This window comes from Ruditapes philippinarum, unplaced genomic scaffold, assembly GCF_026571515.1.
Source record: "Ruditapes philippinarum isolate M1 unplaced genomic scaffold, ASM2657151v2 ctg5391_1_1_1_1, whole genome shotgun sequence".
In the NCBI taxonomy this organism is placed as follows: domain Eukaryota; kingdom Metazoa; phylum Mollusca; class Bivalvia; order Venerida; family Veneridae; genus Ruditapes; species Ruditapes philippinarum.
The window spans coordinates 114,109-136,564 of NW_026859621.1; the positions used below are offsets into that span (position 1 = coordinate 114,109).

Below are 22,456 nucleotides of genomic sequence, written 5' to 3' on the forward strand. Positions count from 1 at the left end.
ACTTCTCTGCAACTACTGACTGAAATTCAACGAAACTTTATTGGAACAATATATACCAAGGAGAGATGCGCATAGCATTGCCTTGTTTCGGTCAGAGCTTTCAAGACAGAGTTATGGCCCTTGATTAGTTTTTCAGTATGCATATAGAGCAATACTGATATTTCTTTTCAATTCTGGATTGATTTTAACAAGAATTTATGAGAATCATCAATACGAAAAGGAAATGTGCATGCCATGAGAAATTTACATAATTAAAGCCTCATGTCTCCATTGTTGTGTTAGTAATAACCACTCCTCGGCGGGGATATAAATTCAACGAATTTGCTTGTTATGATGCTGCTACTGATCGTGCTGTTGATGATTTTAAATGATATTAATGATACTGGTGCTGATAATCATTACGATGGTGATTGTAAAATCTATTATAATGTTCCTTTTTCAGCAGAAGAAATCAATCTTATTCAATCGATAAAAAAAGAGGTGTCTACATCAATGTCCTCTACAAGTCACTTATCAAACCAGTGTTACTTCTTGGTATAGCAATAATTCTATTGACAACAAAGCAACTGGAGATCCTAATACATGTGGATGTTGTGCAGGAACATCAGGCTCAGAGCCTCCATGGCTTCAAATTGACCTGGGATCGGTTTATACAATCAGGAAAATACAGATAACTGGACGTCCAAACAATAGTAAGTAGCAAATTATGACAAATAGAAATAGTTTACACCAAATGTTAATGTGATCACAGTGATGCATTATTATATCTTCATAAATATTTAACATTTATTACCTTCTATTTTGACTGTACACTATTACAAGAAGACATTAGAGAAGAATGCGGATTTCATTGTTACTGAAAAATTGAGAATGTAGACAAGTTGTGATAAATTACACAAATATATATCAACTCTTTGTTTTGGAATGTAGACATATTATCAGCAACCCTAACCTCTCGAAAGCTTTGACTATATTACTTCAAGTTTCCCGATGAAAGCAGAAACAATAAATCATATTAGCGTTCTCAAAATAGTAAATTCATAGATCAAGAGTTATGTGTTACCATATTTCGATATGAAATCAATTGTTTTATTGATATACCTCTACACATGTTCTTTAAACCTTTTCTTACAGAAACTTGCTAAGCTGTTAAAACTAAATAATTATTGCAGTAGTTTATATTTGTATATATACAATGAATGCCGAACATATTACTTGAAGCTGAAAGCTTTATCCTTACCTTTCGAAACGCAAGTAACACTATTGTAGAGTATGAGCTAGAAATGGAAAAGGCTACCCCCCCCTGGGTATTTTATGGGACCCATGTAGTTTTGAAGATATACATATAGGAAGACATTTACAACTTGTTGTCCGACTGAAACGTTTACCATGAAGACACAGGCCAATGTGAATTATCTTCCCCTGTCACAATTTCTTAATAAACAGCCTTATTGAAATAACTGTTTATTTTTGAACCAAGCAAATTGTTAGGGAGTTGGTTTTTGTTTTGAATCATAGACAAGGTCTCTAAAATGATTTCCTTCATAATTTATTAATGTTTTTACTTTTCAAAATGGCCGCCAAATTCAAAATGGCCGCCATTTTCTTGTAATTTTATTAACATTTTAATAAAAACTTTTTAGTTTGTTTAAAAAAAAAATCAAAACATCACTTAATATATAAGGAGTTGTTTGTATAAGCATTATAGAAGCTAAATAGACTAATTGTTGTTCAATTTGGTTTAATTATGATGCTATTTAAGAATATATAAATTACGTCCCTTTTCTAATGTTTTACAATACTGCTTTTTAGTCATATATTAATTATCACTCAAAGTCTTCTTCGAAAATGACATCAATATAGTTTTCCATCTCAATTTCCTCTAGATCATCTTCTTCATTTTCATCATCTTCTATTACTTCACTAGCATTTTTATCAGCTATGATGTCAATCAATTCTGGTGGTACTATATTTCCCTCTGTCCAGGTATAGGTGAGACCTCCGGTGGTGCCAGTATTCCAACCATATCCATCAGGACTTGGAATAGTTGGGAATTGACAAAAGGCATTTCGCAACACAAATGCTTGGTAATTTGATCTAATAATATGCATCTTTAATGTGGAACGACATGGTGGTATTAAACTCAAATCAACACCATCGGTATTCGTAATTATGTCTGCATTTGGTTTAAACTTCTGTCTGAAAATGTCAACACGCAACTTATTTATGTCACTATATTTGTCTTTCCCGTATAAAATGCAAACAAACTGTTCTAGAATTTTGAAATCTTCTTCTTGAATATCAACACTCTCGCCCATTCTCTTGAATACTGGTATATATTCAGGATGTTTTTTCAAAATGTTTAAGGCTTTAATTTTCCCTCTCCGTACAAAGGCGCTGGTGGTTTCACATCCGGAGAAACTATGTAGCCCAATCAATGCTTTGCATAAATCTTCTCCTAGTCTATCAATGATTTCATTCACCTTCAATAGTCTTCTATTATTAGCCACACCAGTGTCGAATAGTATTAATCTGTTGATAGACTGTGCATACGTGAGAAGTAATACCATAACATCAGTATCGGGAGATCGTACAATTATTGCTTTGTCATCATTTTCAGCCGCATGTTGCATATGAAGCATCATTCTGGTATCAGCTTCCTCCTGAGACGTATGTAGATTTGGAATCGGTATTACTTCCACTTTGCCATTTTTACCGTGAAGGCAAACGCATGTCTCCTCACAAGCGTAGAAGATTCTCCTTCCGTCCAATTTCCCTGCATATTTATCTTTAGACCATTCCTCTAAAATCAATCTTATCAATTGTTTCTTATTTTCATTATTACTAGTACTCATAAAACCTTTCCAGTCTCGTGGAACTTTGGTCTTGACTCTGCTTTATACGTTCTGTCACAAAGTCTACACGCTCACATTTTGGTAAAATCTCAAAAACTTTTTCAGCGACGTCTTCAAAGGTTGAAGGAAGACAAGTAAGTGCTTGAAGTAGGGCATTTGCATCATATATGTACAGTGTAACTTCCGAATTCCGGAACTTCTGAAATCCGGAAACTTCTAAAAACCGAACATTTTTTTCGGTCCCGATTTTTTCCCTTCTATTTTCTATTTATATAATACTTCTGAATTCCGGAACTTCTAAATTCTGAATTCCGGACGATATTTTCGTACAATTAGAGTCAAATCAATGCAATTTTACCTCCAAAAACCGGAAATATCCAAAGGTGTGAAATACATTGTAATACGAGAATTTTTACCCTGCAGGAAGATTTAATCTCCCTATCGATTGTTTACTAATTAGCGGTGATCGTGTAATTTGACACGCGTTAAAATCGCAAACTGTGAAATGGTATGTTTGAAGTGATGCGGTTAATCAAAGTAATTTACGGCGGTCTGTTAATTTGGAGTGTTTATTAGCGGATTAACTGACAATTAATTGGACAATGTATGCATCAAATGTCTTTAGGGATTTTATTGCATTTTATGTAATAATTAATTAACTAGCATCGGACGATATGTAAGTTTATGCAATTAACAACATTTCTACAAACTGATAAAAATTCAAAAGCATTTGCAGGTAAAATAAAAATGTATTCTTTTCATGCACATCTTTATCTTGATTAAAATACTATTATATATGATAATACAGTAATGGACACATCTTCCTTGCTATTTAGTGATATTAAGTGGCTTAGTCTTGTCCACATTATCATAAACCTCTGAATTCCGGAAACCTCTGAAATCCGAACTTTTTGACAAGTCCCATGGGTGTTCGGTTTTCGGAAGTTACACTGTATGTAATGTCTTTGTTATCTGGCCTCTGTTCGTTTGTATAATCGCCTTCGAGGTCATGCATTAGTTTTGCCTTGTCAGTCTTTGTTGGCAGGCCATCTGCTGTAGCTAGAGACCAAGGGACAGGTCCAAGCGGGTACGTAAGTGTCTTCTCAAGGCTAATGTCATTTTCTTCTAACAACATGATAAGCTGACCAAAGACATTGCGAGCGGCTTTTACTTCGACAAGCTTGTTCTGAGTTGATGTCACTTTCTTTACTTTCTTTGTATCGGCAAATGTTTTTAAGTTTTGCTTCTTCAACAGAGCATAAAAACTAATGGTTTTATCAACAAGACGTTCTTTGACGAACTTCTTGTGTGCTTCAAGTCCATTTCGGTCGGCATCAAACAGACTTTTTTCGATCTCCTCTGGTGCAGGAGCCCCTGAACTTAAACAGAACAACACATTCCTATTATCTGTTGCAAATGGATTCATAAAGTTAGTAATTGATTCTTTGAGTTTCGTGACATTTCTTTCAGATGCAGCTATATTTGCTGGTTGTGTATCATTGTGTGTAGAAGTCTCCGCTGATGACATACCGGCCATGCGAAATGTAGCCTCAACATAGCTGGCTCTCGAATGTCGTGTTTGACTCCATCTGTAGTAGGCAGCAAAGTTTCTGCTGAATCCTATTATGCCTCCACGAGACTTTGCATGTCTGTTAATTGTTTGCTCAATAGTAATATCAATGGCATTTCGGGAGCCATGCACATTGGATCTGCTTACACTGAATCCGTTATTTTGAAGAAGCGTTCTTGCTCCTTGATGTGTTGAATCAAGGTTTATCAACATAAGAACATATACAGATAGATATTTTGCATAGTTCTGATGATCATATGCAAAGAATAATGGTAACATTTCTTGTACTGATGCTATGTATAGGTCAAGATCATTTTCCTTCGTGGCTCTCATAAAACGAAGAACCAGCCAAATCTTATCAATATAATCCATCCAAAACTGTGCCGTCTTCCCTAAGTGACCTTGTCTGACGTCTTCCTTGAACTCTTGATACCTCTTGTAAAGTTCAGTGACAGAATCATTAGCTAACACATCTTCAAGGTATGCACGTCTTTGATTCTCAGCAAGCACCTTTAACGCTTGGTTGATATCTTCCAATGCACTAGGGTTGTGGATTTGAATAACTGCTGCTATAAACTCTTCAAAAAGTAGTCTTTCTAGAGCTTCAACTTTTAACTTATTGACACGAATTGTTCTATTATAATGTTTTCCATTCATTACCTGTTCAATAGAACCACTTGCACAGACACTCGACTCTATCAAGATTTCTGAGAAACCACTTCCACGAAGCCGTTTGCCAATTGCCCCTAGGTATGACCCTTACAAATGAAAAGCCCCTAAATGTATGATAGTATCACTGTACTTAGTCGGATTTTTCCATACTATAGCATATGCCTTCTTGGCAGCAGCCAAATCAAAGGTCACAAATGTGTACTGTTGGTTTACAGCCCTTGAAACACTTTGAGAAATTTCTAGAATTTTCTGAACAGTGGCATTTTCTGTAATTGGGGCATTAATAGGAGGCATGTACTCTACTGTAGATGGTGTTTGATCTTGCAACTCAGAGGTTAGAGAGATCCATCCAGCCCAACTTGGAACAATTTGTTTGTCATGTTCTAGCAGTCGCCGACACATGAACCAGAGAAATTCAGATGAAATAGAAAAACCGGAAACATTTCCTTTGTCAAAACTTTCTTTTGAAGTATTGATAAATGGTTCTGATTTCCCAGTAATAAAGCATTCAGCCAATTCCTCAGGACGGTATTTAACAGTGCGTGCCTTGGTTGCCTATATATTTGAAATATATGTGGATGTTTGTTCTCTTGAAGTGTCATCCTGGTCATCTAACGGATGTTCTCTTTCTTGAATGACAATTCTATGTGCAGTATGGGTTGTTCCTGATCCTGATGGGGTTTATTCATTTAAATCGAAATAGCACAAATATGTTATCAAGTTGCTTGTTGCAGAAATTGCATCAGGAAGAACAGTGTCCCGATCAAGAGTACTGTTACACATGGCAGTTTCCAACTCCAAAATCTGAGAGTATGACTGACAATGTCCAAAATGATTCAACAGTGTCATGAGTTCAGCACTTCCTGTCATATGTCGTAATGTCATTCCAAGAAGTAACTGTTTTGGCATTTTCAATTTGCCGTTTGTGACTGAGCTACATAAGTCCTGTCCAAAGGAATTGGCAAGCCGTTCAGTCTTACTTGTCACTGCTGCGTCACGTTTCCCACTTATAAGAAGCATCAGAAAATTGCAAAGAATAGTTGGGATCTTGCTGGACATTGTGAGTAGTGAATTATTTGTTGGTGGCCATTCGGAGAAGTTTTGGTTTTCCTTATAGTCAAGAATACAACGTCTTAGTATAAAAGCTACATCTTCTACAAGTCTCTCATCTGAAGCTGCGATTTCAAAGGCAGTCTCTACTGCTTGGCCTTTGGGAATATCACTAGCATATACAAGCTCACTTCTGTAGTTTGGTGCCCAAAACTGAATGTCACTAGTAAATCTTTTCTTCAATTTGTCTTTTAACTTTTGTGTTTTGTACATTGGGTTATAGAAACCCGGACTGTTTTCCTTTATGTATTGTAAATATTTCTCTCTAAGCATTGTCATTCTTTCCACATTGTGACCTTTAACTATTGACTTTTCAACATATTCACACAATTGTTCAAATGCATTCGCATGTGCTTTATTCATTTCCTGATCAGAAAAGGACAGTTCAGCTTGAGATTTTCTTCTGTTTGCACTTAACTTTCTTATATAGTCTCTTCTACATGAGCTATGGTACTGACACTCCCTTGCTTGTAGATTTATACCTCGGATTTGTGTCAGTAATTCAGTGTCTTGTTTCAGCTCAGCAGCTTCTTTTATCGTACTCTCAGCGGTATCTGTTTGACATTTAGTAAGATCTTCATATCGTCGATTCACCATTATTCTTCCTTTACCACACAAAACACATTTGCAGGGGAATAATGGCGATGATGTTTCTGATACCTTTTGGCGTTTGGTTGTTCTTGGACTTGTATTGGCAGATAATTCATCTGACATTTGGTGCATTTTCTTACCAATATTTGACATATTTGTGAAACTTTGATAACACCATCTATGAAATCCATGGTGGTCAGGATTATAATGTTCAGGAAACCTTCTGCATATAGTATCTAGATGTGCATCATTACAATTTGATGTTTTTCGTATTTCTATAACACTTTTGATCTTCTCAAATGTCTTATCTGTCAGCGGTTTTATCTCAATATCGGTTTTATTACGATCATAATGAACTACACACTCTCTCTTTTGTTGTGTTTTTTTCCTGTCAGGTCTCTTTATTGGGTTGAGTCTTGGTTTTAACTTCACAGGTTTCTCTTTACCCATATTTGATCTAGAAAAAAAGAAACATACAAATATCATACACATAAAATGAATAATAGACTATGTATGTGCATCAAATTAATATCATAGTTACAGTTGATGAGGACAATTATAAAAATATAGTGTTACAATGTTACAAAAGATATTAGGGCTTTATGAATATAATGAAACAATTGCTTTTGTATTGTTATAAGATTAATATTCTTACACCAAAAGTAGTATTTGCTTGTTCAGGTATATGGCAACTTGTATAATATATTCTGAATCAATAGCAATTGTTTCTATAAATGTCATTATGTTTGAATAAAAAAGCGGGAAAATGATACAATTAGCTAAAAAACAATGGATTAATAAAATGTGTACATTTGTTTAAAATAAATGGAAAATGTATCAATTAATACAAATTCTTTATTTGATGAAAGTTATTCACTTACTTAACAAGATCATTTAAAATCCCTTTACTGACAATTCACATGTCTTGTACACTGAATGAACAAAAGTCAGAAAATAGTAAAAGTAAAACACTATCACACCTCTGGGGCACATGTTTTGTGTCAGACCGGTGTTATCATTGTCTTGACAGCCAAAACTTGTAGAAAAATAGAATGTGTTTTAATTTGCTCAGAAGGGATTATCTTCATGGATGTCACATAATTTCTCATCAAAAAGGATCATTTTCTCATTAAAAATAATTCAAGTAGGTGTCTACAATATGTGAGAAAAAAAGAATATGAAACTTGCATTCAAGAGTTGGTTGTGTGCAGACGTGACCTTAGGTAATGTTATAATTATAAATGGTCAATAATTTAATTTCACATGTAGTTTCATATCAAATAATTATCTCCGAGTATTAGTATGTATCCGACAACTATAACACTTTGACCGTGTCTTTTTGACATATTGAATCTAAGGTTTTTGTATATATATATATATATATATATATATATATATTTTTGATATGCTGATATATATATTGGTAAAACAGGCATTCAATATAGATTTAATCAACAAACTCACTCTAAAACAATTGATTTTTAAAGCCAAAGGTTACTATTATGATGTCTGCTATTTTGTTTATATGTTTACTAATGACGTAATGAAAGAAGGGGAAGTAACTTTTAAATGTTTTTAACAATGGGATTAACAATGTTAAAGAAATGTAATACATTTATCTCAAATATTATTCTAATAATAATGATTGAAATGTCAAAAAAGGCTAGTCATTTTAAATAATATAAGAAATAGAATAGTTACCTTCGGTGGAACTTAACAAGTAGCCATTCTGCCAAATAGTCGTTGTGATGCGCGAAACTAGACATTTTAATAAACTCATATTGATTTACAAACTAGGAACGGAGATGTCAAATCCCAACTTTTCGAATTGTTTCTCATATAAGTGAGAGTAAATTTTTTTCTAGAGAGGACAAAAAGTCAATATTCGCATGAAATTCAATTAAAAGTGGCTTAACAAACTCAAACTCAAAAAGCCGCTCCACTTGGCCCCCAACAATTATGGTTTATATTTAGCTATAAAATTGAAATAATATTAAAGAGCAGACTATTTAGAATTAAACCTAGCGTAGATTAAATCATATATAATAATTATTACATTAAACTATTTATAAATGGATATAAACCATTTAATATCGTTACGATGCGTTTATCTATTCAATAATTGGCGGCCATTTTTAAAATGGCGGACACCTTTTCTTATGTTTTTTTTATGTTAAAACTTAAAACTTTTTGTATAAATCATTTAACTTATATAAACAACTCAAAACAATTTTTAAATCCCATACCAAGTCCGTCATAGAGAAGATATCTGAAAAACTTATGAAACTTAAATAGAAAAAATAGGATTCAAGGGGAGATAATCAACATGTTCTGTTGGATTCATGGTAAACGTTTCAGCTAAACAACAAGTGGCAACCGATAGCATATACCCTAAGCTTCAATGCTATAAAGGTGTACAAAAATACCCAGGGGCGGTAAGGGGGGTTATGGTAGCCCTGCGTCTATTGAAAGTTCCACACAATCCGGAAAACCAAACAATTAATAATGTTACTTGCCTTGGGGTTTATGTATAATCATATAAAACGATATGCACTTTATTCAGAATTTCTGAATACACGGTATGAAAAACAAAAGAACATGCCCTAAATTAGTGGCAGCCTATGGATTGTATTTGAATAAGAATAATTCATTACTTAAATCAATGCCATAATCCTACTAAAGTTATTTTTCTGCCAAGAAGATATGATAATTTTGATATTGATATTGATTATATCTATAATCTCCCTTTAATGAAATGTCTGACTTTATAGTATCTAAATAATGCTAGTATTCTTAACGTTTTGTTATCAGTATTTGCCACCCTTCCCTGCGTCTACATAGATTTGTCAGAAATTGACAAGAGTTGGTGATAGTCTTTTAAAGTTGTATTAGAGAATTATTTTCAGATATGCAATTTTACTAGGAAAATACTTTTTAACATTTTAGGTAATCGAGAACAATTTCAAAACATATATGTTTACATAAGCAACACGTCAATGATTTCATTTACTGGAAGTTTAGTTTATCATGGGAATTCTACTACTTATATAATGTTTAAACTTCTTCAACAACCGCCCATATCGTTCCGTTATCTGATGATCAGACGTTTTTATACAAGTTACCTGATGATATGTGAAGTAGAACTGTTCGAAGCAGGTATGCATTATTTTTATACTGAAGACACTATGTCAAGTATATAGAACGGTTACTCGTGATCTGCATACAAGCTCAGAATGCACATTCGGTGCACTATTTCTTGAATGTGGTGTTTCTTCCAAGTGAAATATATTGAAAAGTAATAATTTAGTCCATGTTTGCTTCATTGACGTCATTTTTGGCATCATTTTCTAACACTCAATTCATAGATAAAGTGGGTCAGTCTTTTATATCTTCGACTTATTTACACTTTATTCTAAACATTTCTCAATACCAACTGTTGGTCAATCACCATAATAACAGCCAATTTTGTGAAATATATTGACAAATAAGCTCAACTTTATAATGAAATCAATGGGATAATATCACTTTAATTGAAATATCAGCACACGGTAACTTCAAAGCGTTTAATAAATGAGATAGAAAGTTCTTCTACTATTAGCAACTGCTAACATTCCTTTATATAAAGAAATTGATAGACCCCTTTTAAACACAAATTGTTTTTGAACGACCTGAAATGCAAATATTTTAATCAGAATCTAAAGGTCTGAACAGCGATGCTCATGTTAATGTTTATTTGAGAGTTAGTTTCTTTCCCATTGTAAATAAATGTTTGGACATATCACTGCGTTTCTTCGAAAGAAAATACGAAACATCATTAATTTTATTGTTTTATCTGTATTCATTTTTAGGTATAAATATTTTGGATCATATCAGAGACGAAGTCCTCACATACCAATCAAGCATTTATTTGGGCAATAAAACTTCATTTGGACCATATAACGCAATAGATGGCAAGGCAAATTATTCAATTGATTCATGTCAATGTTGCAGTGTTACAAATAAGAGATCATCTTCTTCCTGGTGGCAGATTGATCTGAGGTATAAGTACTCCGTCGACACACTGGAGATATATGGGCGACGTGACTTAAGTAAATGATACTTTATATCGTGCATAAGAGTGCATACACGCATAATTGAATAATTGTATATTCTGATTGCAATTTTATTCGACAAACCAAAATAACCGATACAATTGTTGGTAAGATATTAAAAAACAGTCACTAGAAATATAATCGTGTGATGCCTAATAGAACACATATTGCTTTATATGCTTAATTCATTTTGTGGTCGTTCTAATACTATGAACTTATTTGAATAATTTTCTCTCGATGTTTTAGTTACTAGAGATTTTATAGATTAATTAAGTGCTGTGGTTAGTAGGTCGATGGTACAAATCGTGTTTGCTCAGTAACATGAGTACAATTTAAATCAAATTATATGCCTTACCTCCAGTATTAAGAAAATACCAATAATTGTTTCAGGACGATATATGTCAAAGGTCAAGTCACGTGTTAATATAATATCAGCACCATCTTAAATTTAGGTAGATAATAGGTAGCATAATTCAAATGTATTCAAATTTAAATTCACAAAAGCGTTTTTTTGACCTTTTTTAAATTTTCTAATTTGCAGTAAGTAACAAACAGTTGCAAGGCGCAAAAATCTTTGCTAGCAATGTGAGTTTTAATACTGATGTGAACCAAGGCCAATTATTATATACAATACCAAACATCACAAATACAACACATTTTATTCATCAATTTGATGAGGCAGTTACAGCGAAGTTTTTTATATTAACACTGAAGTCACCTATACTTACACTTTGTGAGTTTATTGTATATGGCACAGGTAAATACAATTTATACAATCATGTTATATAATCTTGTAATATCACATAATCTTATTAGATATGTAAAAAATATATCAGCAGTTATCGGCACCTCACTCAATCATTAATTGAGAGAAAGTTACTGAGTATCCAAATGTTTGGTTATATTTATTTTCATATAAACTTAACATCATTGACCTCATTATATGCGAAAAAAGGAAAACATTTGTTAGAGTGGGACATAGTTATAAATCCTAAGCATCTTTGGGTATTTATTGTTCTTTGCTTTATCTTGGTCAAATTTTCTTTTATGTAAAATTACAGGAACTGTGTGCTTCTCTTATTACCACCAATATTTCATAAAATATTATTATTAATATATGTCAAGCCCTCTACCGGAAAGGACCGTAGCTGAGAGCGCTCTATATTAACTATAAACTTATTCCTACCAATTACTTAAGTTCATATTCTACCATCTATGAAAAGACCTCACGTTGAATGTCGAATGAAAATGTTCAAGACAACCTTGTTCGTGAAACTAGCTGTCTAGTAAATAAACGAAAAATAAGAATAGTACAAATATTACAAATATGAGACGGTCGGATAGCATTTTCTAAAGTCATTCCACGAGTTGTTTTTATATTGTGATTTATTCTTTTTATTCTGACGCTTCAAAACTTGTGAAGCTAGCAGCCTAGTTGCCTGGCAGCCTAAGGAAAACTTAGGATATTACAAACATAAAAACCCTCGGAAATGAATCGGGAAACGCCTGTTATATGTAACAAGAATAACTCTAAGTAACAAGTACGTAACATCATTGTAACACATATGACAGATGTAACATTTACGTTCTCCACTTATATATGTTATGAAATTAATTGTAACGATTATATACAAAGTGTTTATTTGTAACAATGATGTAATAACTATGTAACAACCTTGTAACATCTATGTAACATTATCAACTCCATTTTAAAGCAGCACGCCTCCAGAATCACGCTTATTTTCATGAATTTTTTGAAAATGTATTCGAATGTTTACCATTGTGAAATAACCAAAAGGAAGCAATTTGCACAATATCAATGTCACTTACACAACCAACGTAAATTACCAAAATTGCTCAAAATATACATAAATAGCCCTTACTGCGTTAATAACGCAGTAGAAATGTAGTTGTGAATACTGAAAAATCTGTCATTAACCGCACATAACATGTTAAATATTACTTGAACTTGAACCATTATACTTTTCCTAAAATCATGGTACATGTTTCTTAAAGATGATTTTATTGAACTATTTTGACTCATCTGAGGGTATGCAGCTGTAAAGGTTTACGCTGAAACACTTGTAACACCCTGTAACAGTTGTAACAATTATGTGTGAAAGTTTTATTTTACTTTAATCTCTCGTAACATTTGTACCAATGCTGTAAGAACTATGTGACATTATAATTTCTGATTTCAAACAATTTTAAAGGCTAAGTTAAATATTTGTCAGGAATCGGAATAAATAGAGTAACATATACGTAACAAATGCTACGAGAGTTTAGTGTGAAATAAACATTTCACACATAACTGTAAAATGTGAAACAGCACAAGGTCAAAATATAATAGAAGTACATAAATGTTATAAGGTTGATACATATTTGTTACAAATTTTACGACAGTTAAGAGTGAATGAAAATATTTACACATTATTGTTAAAAATCTTACATAATTTTAAAGTGTTACAGCACAAACCTTTGAAATGGTAAAAAATCGGAATAAATAGGGTTACATAGATGTAATAATGTTGTTATATAGTTATTATAGCCTTGTTACAAATGCTACGGGGATTGAGAGTGAAATGACAACAAATATACAAATAATTGTTACACATGTTGCAGCACAAACCTTAAATATTGGTCAGAAATCGGAATAAACATATAAACATATATATTACAAGATTGATAGATAGTTGTTTCAGCAGTGTTACAAATGTTACGAGAGTTGAGAGTGAGATAAAAAAATTACGGAGATAGTTGTAACTAATGTTACAGAATGTTACAAGTGTTATAACACAAGCCTTAAATAGTGGTCAGAAATCGGAATAAATAGAGTAACATAGATGTTAGATGTTATAAGGTTGTTACATAATAGTTACAGCATTGTTGCAATGTTACGAGAGTTGGGAGTGAAGTGAAAATTTCACTCATAATTGTTGCAAATGTTACAGAATGTTACAAGTGTTACAGCAAAAAGCTTTAAAAAATTCCAAGTTTTCTTTAAGCAGCCTACTTCACAATTTTCGTAGATGCGTTATAATGATAACTTTTAAGTTCAACATCTTAAAAAATAAAGATTATGATACTTTAAAAAGGCGTGGAATGGTCTAAAAAGTGCTACCAAGGCGTTTCCGACGTTTTTCACGTTTGTAGTTTCCTTAGTTTTCTTTCGGCTGACAAGCTGCTAGGCTAGCAGTTTGACAAATTTCGAAGTGTCCGAATAAAAAAATAAAATTCAACTTCTTAAAAAATAAAGATCACAATATTAAAATAAGCGTAGAATTGTCTAAGTTAGTGCTACAGGTACATTTCAAACGGTTTTCAAATTTGTACTATTCTTAGTTTACTTAACTTCTAGGCTGATAGGCTTTCAACTTAATTCATTTCGATGATGCGTCATAAAAAAGTTAAAAGTTAAACATCTTAAAAGATAAAGATCATGACATTGAAAGAAAAAAAAACGAATAATAAAGATCACAATATTGAAAAAGCGTGGAATTGCCTAAGTAAGAGCTACAAGTACATTTCAACGGTTTTCATGATTGTAAAATCCTCAGGTTTTTAAGCAGCGACTCTGCTAGGCTGCTAACTTCACAAATTTCGAAGATGCGTCAGAGATAAAAGGTCAACATTTAAATAACATTAAAAATGAGTGGAATGGTATACACATTTCAAAACATCTGAAAAAAGAATAACTTTCAACATTTTAAGAAATAAAGATAACAATACTGAAAATGCGTGGAATGATCTACGGAAGTGCTAGTTAAGCAGTTTTGACCGTTTTCATGTTTGTACCATTCTAGGTTTTCTTCACATCACCGAAACCAACAAATTTGAATACAAAAAGCGTTTCAACCGATCCGGAACATAAATTAACATTTTTTTTTATCCCAATCGCATGAATAATGCATTAGGAACCAGGACCAGGGCTACACCACGTACTTTTCTGATTTTGATTACCGTTTACTTAAAATTTACACTTCGAAGTCAGAATAGCACAGTTGAATGAATCATTTTAAAAATCAGACCGTTTAGTTGTTGACATCCTATTTGTATATGTAAGTGTTCGACTGAAAAATACTTAAAAAAAGCTATAAGCAAAATATGATTATTAAATTCAATAAACGAACCAAAGATGAAAATTGTATGTTGCTTTTGTCGGTTTCCACAAGTGCCTTGACTCTATCAATAAACAGCTTTTGTAGGATATATTAAAACAGAAAAGTTACAAAGGAAATTTGTTTCAATCACGTCAGAGTATGTATGAAGGTGTTAAGGTATGAATACGTTGTAATGGCTCAAGGACTGTTTATGTTATTTATACTGTGGGCTTGAAGCAGGTCTGCTTGGCAAGTCCGATGTTGTTCAGGTTTTTCTTGATGAATTTAACGATTATTGTCTGAGAGTGATGCACAAGGCATATATCTTCTTCCTGATATAGTACATTTATATGTGTTAATGCTTGCTGGTGATATAGCCCTAATGTCCGACACTGTAGTTGGTCTACAGAAACAATTAAGATTTTTATCAAAATTGTGTACAGTTCTGATTAAGTTCAAGGTAATCGAAACACAAACTAAAATTTTCAAGAATGGTGGCTCATTATCAAGACATGAACAATGGTTTCATAGAAACACGAGATAAGAAGTTGTTAATAATTTTCGTTATGTAGGTTTAATACTGACACAAGAACTGTTTCTGAATTCTTAGGTCCACAAACTATGTTTAAAAGCAAAACGTGTATTGATATATTTAAATTCATTTGTATCATCAAGACCAGTTAACAAATACTGTCTTTTTAAAATGTTTGATAATAAAATTTGTCCTCAACAATTATATGGATCTGCAATTTGGGGTCTTTATCAATTCAATGAGCTTGAACATGTACAATAAAATACTTGTAAACAGATAATGTGCGCAAAACAAGTCTCATCAAATTGTACTGTTTAAGGGACTGCGCTAGATATCCACTATATGTTAAGACTTGCAAAAGAGCTACACGATATTGATTGAAGATTATAAAGATGCATAAAGAAAGGATTGTAAAATAAGCTACATAATGATGCTAAATGGTTTCTCAAATGGTTATTTCAATTGGATTGCATCAGTTGGTTATGTGTACAAAATGAAAACATATTTCTTAATGTTTTTGTAAATAGACTGAATGATATAAGCCTTCAAGGGTGGAATATGAATGTTGACGATAATTGTAGATTAGAAAGTTACGAATTGTTTAAAAATGTTTATCTTTTAAACATTATTTAAATGTTTTGGATTTGAAAATTATTCGATTCGTATACACAGTATTTTAGAAGTGGCAGTCTGGATATTGTTAAACACATACCCAAGAAGTTAACGACATTGAAAAGTGTGTGATAAAACAATGTTTAAAATCAATATCATTTCTTACTTATATATGTCTGTTATGATGATCTACGCAATAATCACCTAAATCTATCAAGGAAATATTACACACAACCAAACTAAGTATAAAGATAAGTTAAAAGATCCTGTAACACTTTTGTTTGGTTTTATATCATAAATATGATGCTCAAATTAAGACTTATCAATATTGTAAGTTCCAAAAAGCATTATTTATAACGATATTACTGAATTTAACATTTTATATTAATAAAGGGAGGTAATAAGAAATTTATTTTTTATAAAGTCTAAGTCAAATTTTTCAATATGAATGCATATGTTTTAATGATTACATATAATGTGCACAAATATTTGCAGTACATATTTTACATATTCTTTGATGTTTGAAAACTCTTCCATAAGCATAATTATATACATATATATAATTTCACTTAAGTGTGATATGCAACGTCAATTATAACATACAGGATTTTTAACATAATTATGTCAACAACAAATGATTACCTTATTAAATCTGTCGGTGTTTGTTCCATTATTAGCAAGAAAAAAAAGAAAGTTATATCTGCAAAATATATAGTATCATAAATATTGTAGCAATATATCTATATATAACAACATTATAACAACATTAATTTTTATTTACTGTATAGACATGGCTGATATGTTTGTTGTTATGCATTTACTATCCCCTTTAGATATTTTATATATTAAATGTTTGCATGGACTGGAGGCCACAAAAGAAATAAAAAGTGTCATCGTCTCATTGTCTTAGAATACTAATAGAATACTACTAGAATATAAGAATACTTATCCTAAAGGAAAGCATTAATTTACTAATAATACACATTCTTATAATACTATAACACAAATGCATATATTTTGTGCAAGTATAATGGTCCCTTAGAGTTGAATAATAAAACACACAGTCTATCAATTGTGATAAGGGGTTTAACGTTTTGATTATATAAAATCATCCAAATCTTATTTCTACGAATTATTCTCATAAAAATTGACTTTGATCTACGCCAACTTATTCAACTTAAAATGTATTATTTGATAAGACTATTTCTGGTATTTTCGGTTCAAGACAGGTTTACGAGCATTTCTATCGATCTAGCTATGTTTGCTACACAAAAATACATTTAAAAAGATAATTGTTCGCAAACTATTTTTGATAACTCTATATTTGCAGTTGTAATTTAGAATAATATGATTGTGTTGTCTAAATGTTAAGTTTATTTTTCAGATCTTAATATCCTTCGCAGTACAACATCTGCAACCACACAGCAGTCAAATCAATACGAAACATGTAGCGCCGACCTTGCAATTGACGGGACAGACTCACCAGTTAATGCAAATAATGATAAAGATCTATGTGCAACATGCAGCGTAGCACGAAACGAAGACGATTCTACGTTTTCATGGTGGCAATTGGACTTGGGCTCGATATTTCTTGTGAACTATTTAAGAATTGTTGGCAGACCCTTTCGTAAGTATCATTTATTAAATGTGCTGGACAATATTGATACTAATCTGTCTTGCAATGAGGAATAAGTAATATTAGTTAATATCTACAATTTTCTTTACTTAGTTCTTCTCAGAAATGTTAGGTGTTTACGCCATCATGTATCGGGAAGATACGACGCAGTATAAAAGTAACGATCATCAAAGCACGGTTGATATAACTTCACCAAATCCCTTCAGAGGCGTGCACGTCGCGGAGAAGGTACACGGCATGTCAAGGTCAAGTCACCTTAAGTGCCAGAGATGATTAATTGACCTGTCGTGACTAACTCTGAAGGCCTTTTTTGTTATCGTCGGTCAGGAAGCTGATGCATTGACAGCATTATGTCGTCTCCTTTACCATTACTGAACGAAGAACGGCCTACCAGAAGATTCCGAATGAAAAAGAGGTCCCCGATGTGACTACAGTAGTGGACCGGCAAGGATGCTATAATCTCGGGACATGTGGCTATTCCGGCGCCGAGTATAAACAAACTTTAACACACGCAAGGTGACATTTAATGAATGCAGTCCCTACAAAATACAGTTAAACAGAACCACAAACACGGAATCCAACTTGGCACCAGCAAAAGAAAAATAGGGACAGTGTGTTGCTATTGCTAACGAAGAAATCAAGGAAAACTCAGGAAACTCAAGAAAACACTAAAGACTGTGTTAATATTATAATAAACCGAACAAGAACTGGAAAGAAAGGAGAAAAGGAGGGTGGGGTATAACGTAAAAACAAATAAAGATGATAAGATACCCAGCGTTGAAGACAAATTACAAACTGAAACATAGTATGTGCCTTTATTTACAAAACATTCAGGAACACGGAGTGGCATCACCCTGGAATGTATCTCAGCTTAGAAAAATGCACCAAATCACACGCTTAGTCCGGAATGCTTATATGCGACGAGATACTGTAAATGAATGATTCCCTGCAAACCAAATTTCTAACAGTTGTTGTGGATACGAATTGAATTCCAACCCTTTTTCCGCTTTTCCTGATTTCACATTTTTGCATTATTTAGGCGAAAACGCGAAAGGACGAGGAAGTCAAGCAAAGCCTGCTTTTTCGCGGCGACAAATGAAAGAGTTAAAAACACAAAACGAAAAAAACTACCCTTTACATGTTCCTCCTTTTCTAATTATTTTGTTTTATTTTCTGTTTTAACTTTTTGTTGTTGTATTTTATATTTGCATTTTTGAATCGTCGCATTTTTCATTATATATTTTTTTCTTGTTACATTGTCGCATTTATGTGTTTCAGATGTACAAGCGCATGTGTACATTATTTAAAACAAGAAAGATTAGATAATATGATATCATATAATTATAGATAAATGTTAGTAGTAATTGAACCATTGAAACCATTGTTATTATTCGACGTTTTGTTTAATTTAAGCATTATTCTAATCCATATGTCGATTTATGGTATATGTTAAATATATTTGTACACGCGTAAACATAACATGAATATGCTAAGCAGCAACGATGAAAAATAAAAAAAGCAAACATGTGAATTAAAGTGAAATAGGGAGAAACATTCCGAAGTAAAATGATAAAATGCAACAAATGTAAAAATGCACACATTTAGAAAATTAATTTGTCGTCTGCATATCCGTCTTGAGATACACACATACACGATTTGGTTGTACTTTTGTGAAAAAAAAGAAGAAAAAATGATGACAGAACAAAAACAAATATGTTTTGATTAACTTTTAAACAATTTACTGTATTGTGTTTTCAATCTAAATTTTGCTATTTTTATACCCCTAGGCATATAGTAATTGAACCGTCCGTCTATCAAGATTAACCTAAACCGACAAAATAGGCTTGGTGCACCATTAACCGTTTTAAACTCCCCAGCAGTATTTATGCTGCTGACCGTTCCAAGGCGGCGCCTCTCTGTGTTCCTCAGATGTTTGTCTATGTTGTTTTATACTGTTTTGGTGACACTTTTGTGTCTCTTGTTGTTTTCTCGTCTACGGTAAGTATCTTCCCCTTTGCCCCTAGTTTTTATTTATTCTTTTTATTCCCCCCTCCCCGGGTCTCATGTCCCCTTCCCTGTGCCTTTTGACTTTATGGGCCTAATATTCACTCATCCATTTGTTTTTAGTTCCTTATCAGTTACTAATTATTTATTCTTAGGTAGTGGTTTGCCTGCCCGTACTCTGCTTCATGTCCTTTCCTGTTTTTTTGGGGGGGTCCTCCTGGGCTCCTTGCCACTGGCTCTTGTTACTGGGTCGGGTGGGGAACGCCAAACGCCTTTCCTTGATGATCTTGTTTATCACATTCTAACTGTACTGATTTCATAATTTACACACTTACTAATCAACACAAAGAATTATGATCTTGGCAAGTAACATAACTATGGGTCCCATTACCCCCAAGTTTTGGCCATTTTTAGCGCAATGAAAATGTATATGGTTCATATAAATCTGTCTTGGTTATATATCTTAAGTTATTTCGGTACTAATGGCTTCTCAATTTCCACACATACATGTACTTATCGGTTATAATGAGTGCACATCTATTAACTGGAATTACGCTACTCTTGATTTTTGAAAAAGTACACTGTTTGACACTTTCTTATCCTTGATTTTTGTACACTGTTCTATTAATAGAATCAACTGCGCGTTGAAACTTCAAAACCATACAGAGTGAAAAAAGTCTGCTACCGTTATCATGAGTAAAGCTGAAAGCGCCAAATGCTCAACACCTATATAAGAGAGGGAAAAAGCAGGAACTTCCCTCACCTTTCCTGTCAAAAGAGGACATTGCTGCTATCGTTGCCTCTCTAAATAAACATTTAAATCAGAACTGTTAAGTGCAGATGTATAAGTTCAGGCTATTGTTGACAAAGTTCTTACAGGACTTAACAGAAAGATCCATCATCTTGAACAAGAGAATGAAGAAGTGCGAGCAATGAACTTGATGCTGACACGGCTGAGTAGTTTAACTGACAAAAGTGTCTCCGTATGAGTGGTGTTTCTGAAAATGGTGACGAAAATGACCTAACAACTCTACCAGTCAAGGGAATAACTTAACAAAAACTGTGGTTACAAAATTGCCTTCGTAAATGAAGACTTAAAAACAAACGCTTGCATCCCTATTCTTTAGAGTGCGTCAACTTCTGAAAGATCAATGCATTACTGGAGCTTTAACCTATGACGCCACTATTATGGTTAAAGACCCCAAACCTTAAAGTACATAAAGTATCCACTGAAGTTGAACTAATGGCAGATAAAAGTGAAGAGCCAATTGAAAGAAAATAGTGTTAGCAGAAATAGTAAAGAAACGTTATGGTCTCAGTTCTGTTATAACTAATTGTTTTATATCAAAGATGTACAGTATATACGTAATAGCTGTATGATTATATTCACGACAAAAAGCTTTTGTTTTTATATATATTATAAAAAAAAGCAATTTCATAGTAACGCGTTCGATTGAATTGATTCATAATTTTACTCAATAATATCTCAATGCTCGTAATAGAGAAGATACCTAATAATTTCTATACTTGAGAAAGATAACTTTGTACATTTTTTTACTTATAATATTTTTGTACTGGCAGTAATAAATGTTTAATTACCAAGGAAGTATACTCTCTTAATATATGATATAATTGGAAGATGACGGCTGTAAAAATTGGCTTTTTGCATGATACTATTGTTATGTTTTTGCCAAAAATGATATTGCACTAGATTTTAAATGCCATTGAATTATAGTCTTTCTCTCATATAATGAAATATCAATGCATTCTTAAGTTTTAATCGACCCTTTTCAAGTCAAATATTAAATACATTTAATGATCCTGTAGCACAATTTTTTAATGGTTTTATATCTTAAATATGATGCTCAAATTAAAGATTTATCAATTTTGCAAGTTCCAAAAAGCATTATTTTTTAAAGATATTACCAATTTAACGTGTCATGAAAAATAAAGGGGGGTAATAAAAATATTTTCTATAAAGTCTAAGTCAAATTTGTCAGTAAGAAATGAATGCATATATTTTAATGATTTCATACAATATGTACAAATATTTGCAGTACATATCTTACATATTCTTCGATTTTGAAAAATTTGTTTTATAAGCATAATTATATACATATATATAATTTCAATTAAGTGTAGTATACAACCTCAATTACAACATACAGGATCTTTAAATTACACTGCTGTATTGCCAATAATACGAGGGGCATATTTTTAATAAGTGACAACAGCTCAATTTAACAATGATATGAAGTACCTGTTTAATATACTGTTTGAAAGATTATTGATTTTTCTAACCAACAGTCTATTTTAGCACGATTTTCACGTGCAATTAAATTTTAACTGGTTATTTAAATACATGTGGTTGTGTATACTGGTTGACATGACTGAGTTGCATTGTAATTTAAGAGAAGAGCAAAGAGCTTATTACAAAACTTGTGGGTTATTGGGTAAGGGCTGTTCAGAAATAAAAAGAGATCTAGAGAAAATGCCCAATTCATATCGAACAGTTACCAGGTAGGTGTCAATGCTTAAGGATAGTAGAACTAATGTTAAAGATGATCCCCGCCCTTGGCGGCAAATTTCCGCTACCTCTGACAAATACATCAGCACATCGTTGATTAAAATAGAAGATATGCCGAGGAGGAGGTAAGTGACGTATCGGGCCTTAGTTTTTCTC

General features: G+C 32.6%; 1 long non-coding RNA gene across 1 annotated transcript; it reads left to right on the top strand.

Moving 5' to 3' along the window:
* Window positions 1–464: 464 nt before the first annotated feature.
* LOC132757282 (uncharacterized) lies at window positions 465–17,617 on the top strand. Its single transcript, XR_009629427.1, has 3 exons — window positions 465–692; window positions 9,745–9,954; window positions 17,518–17,617. It is a non-coding gene; the product is annotated as an uncharacterized LOC132757282 (long non-coding RNA).
* Window positions 17,618–22,456: the final 4,839 nt, after the last annotated feature.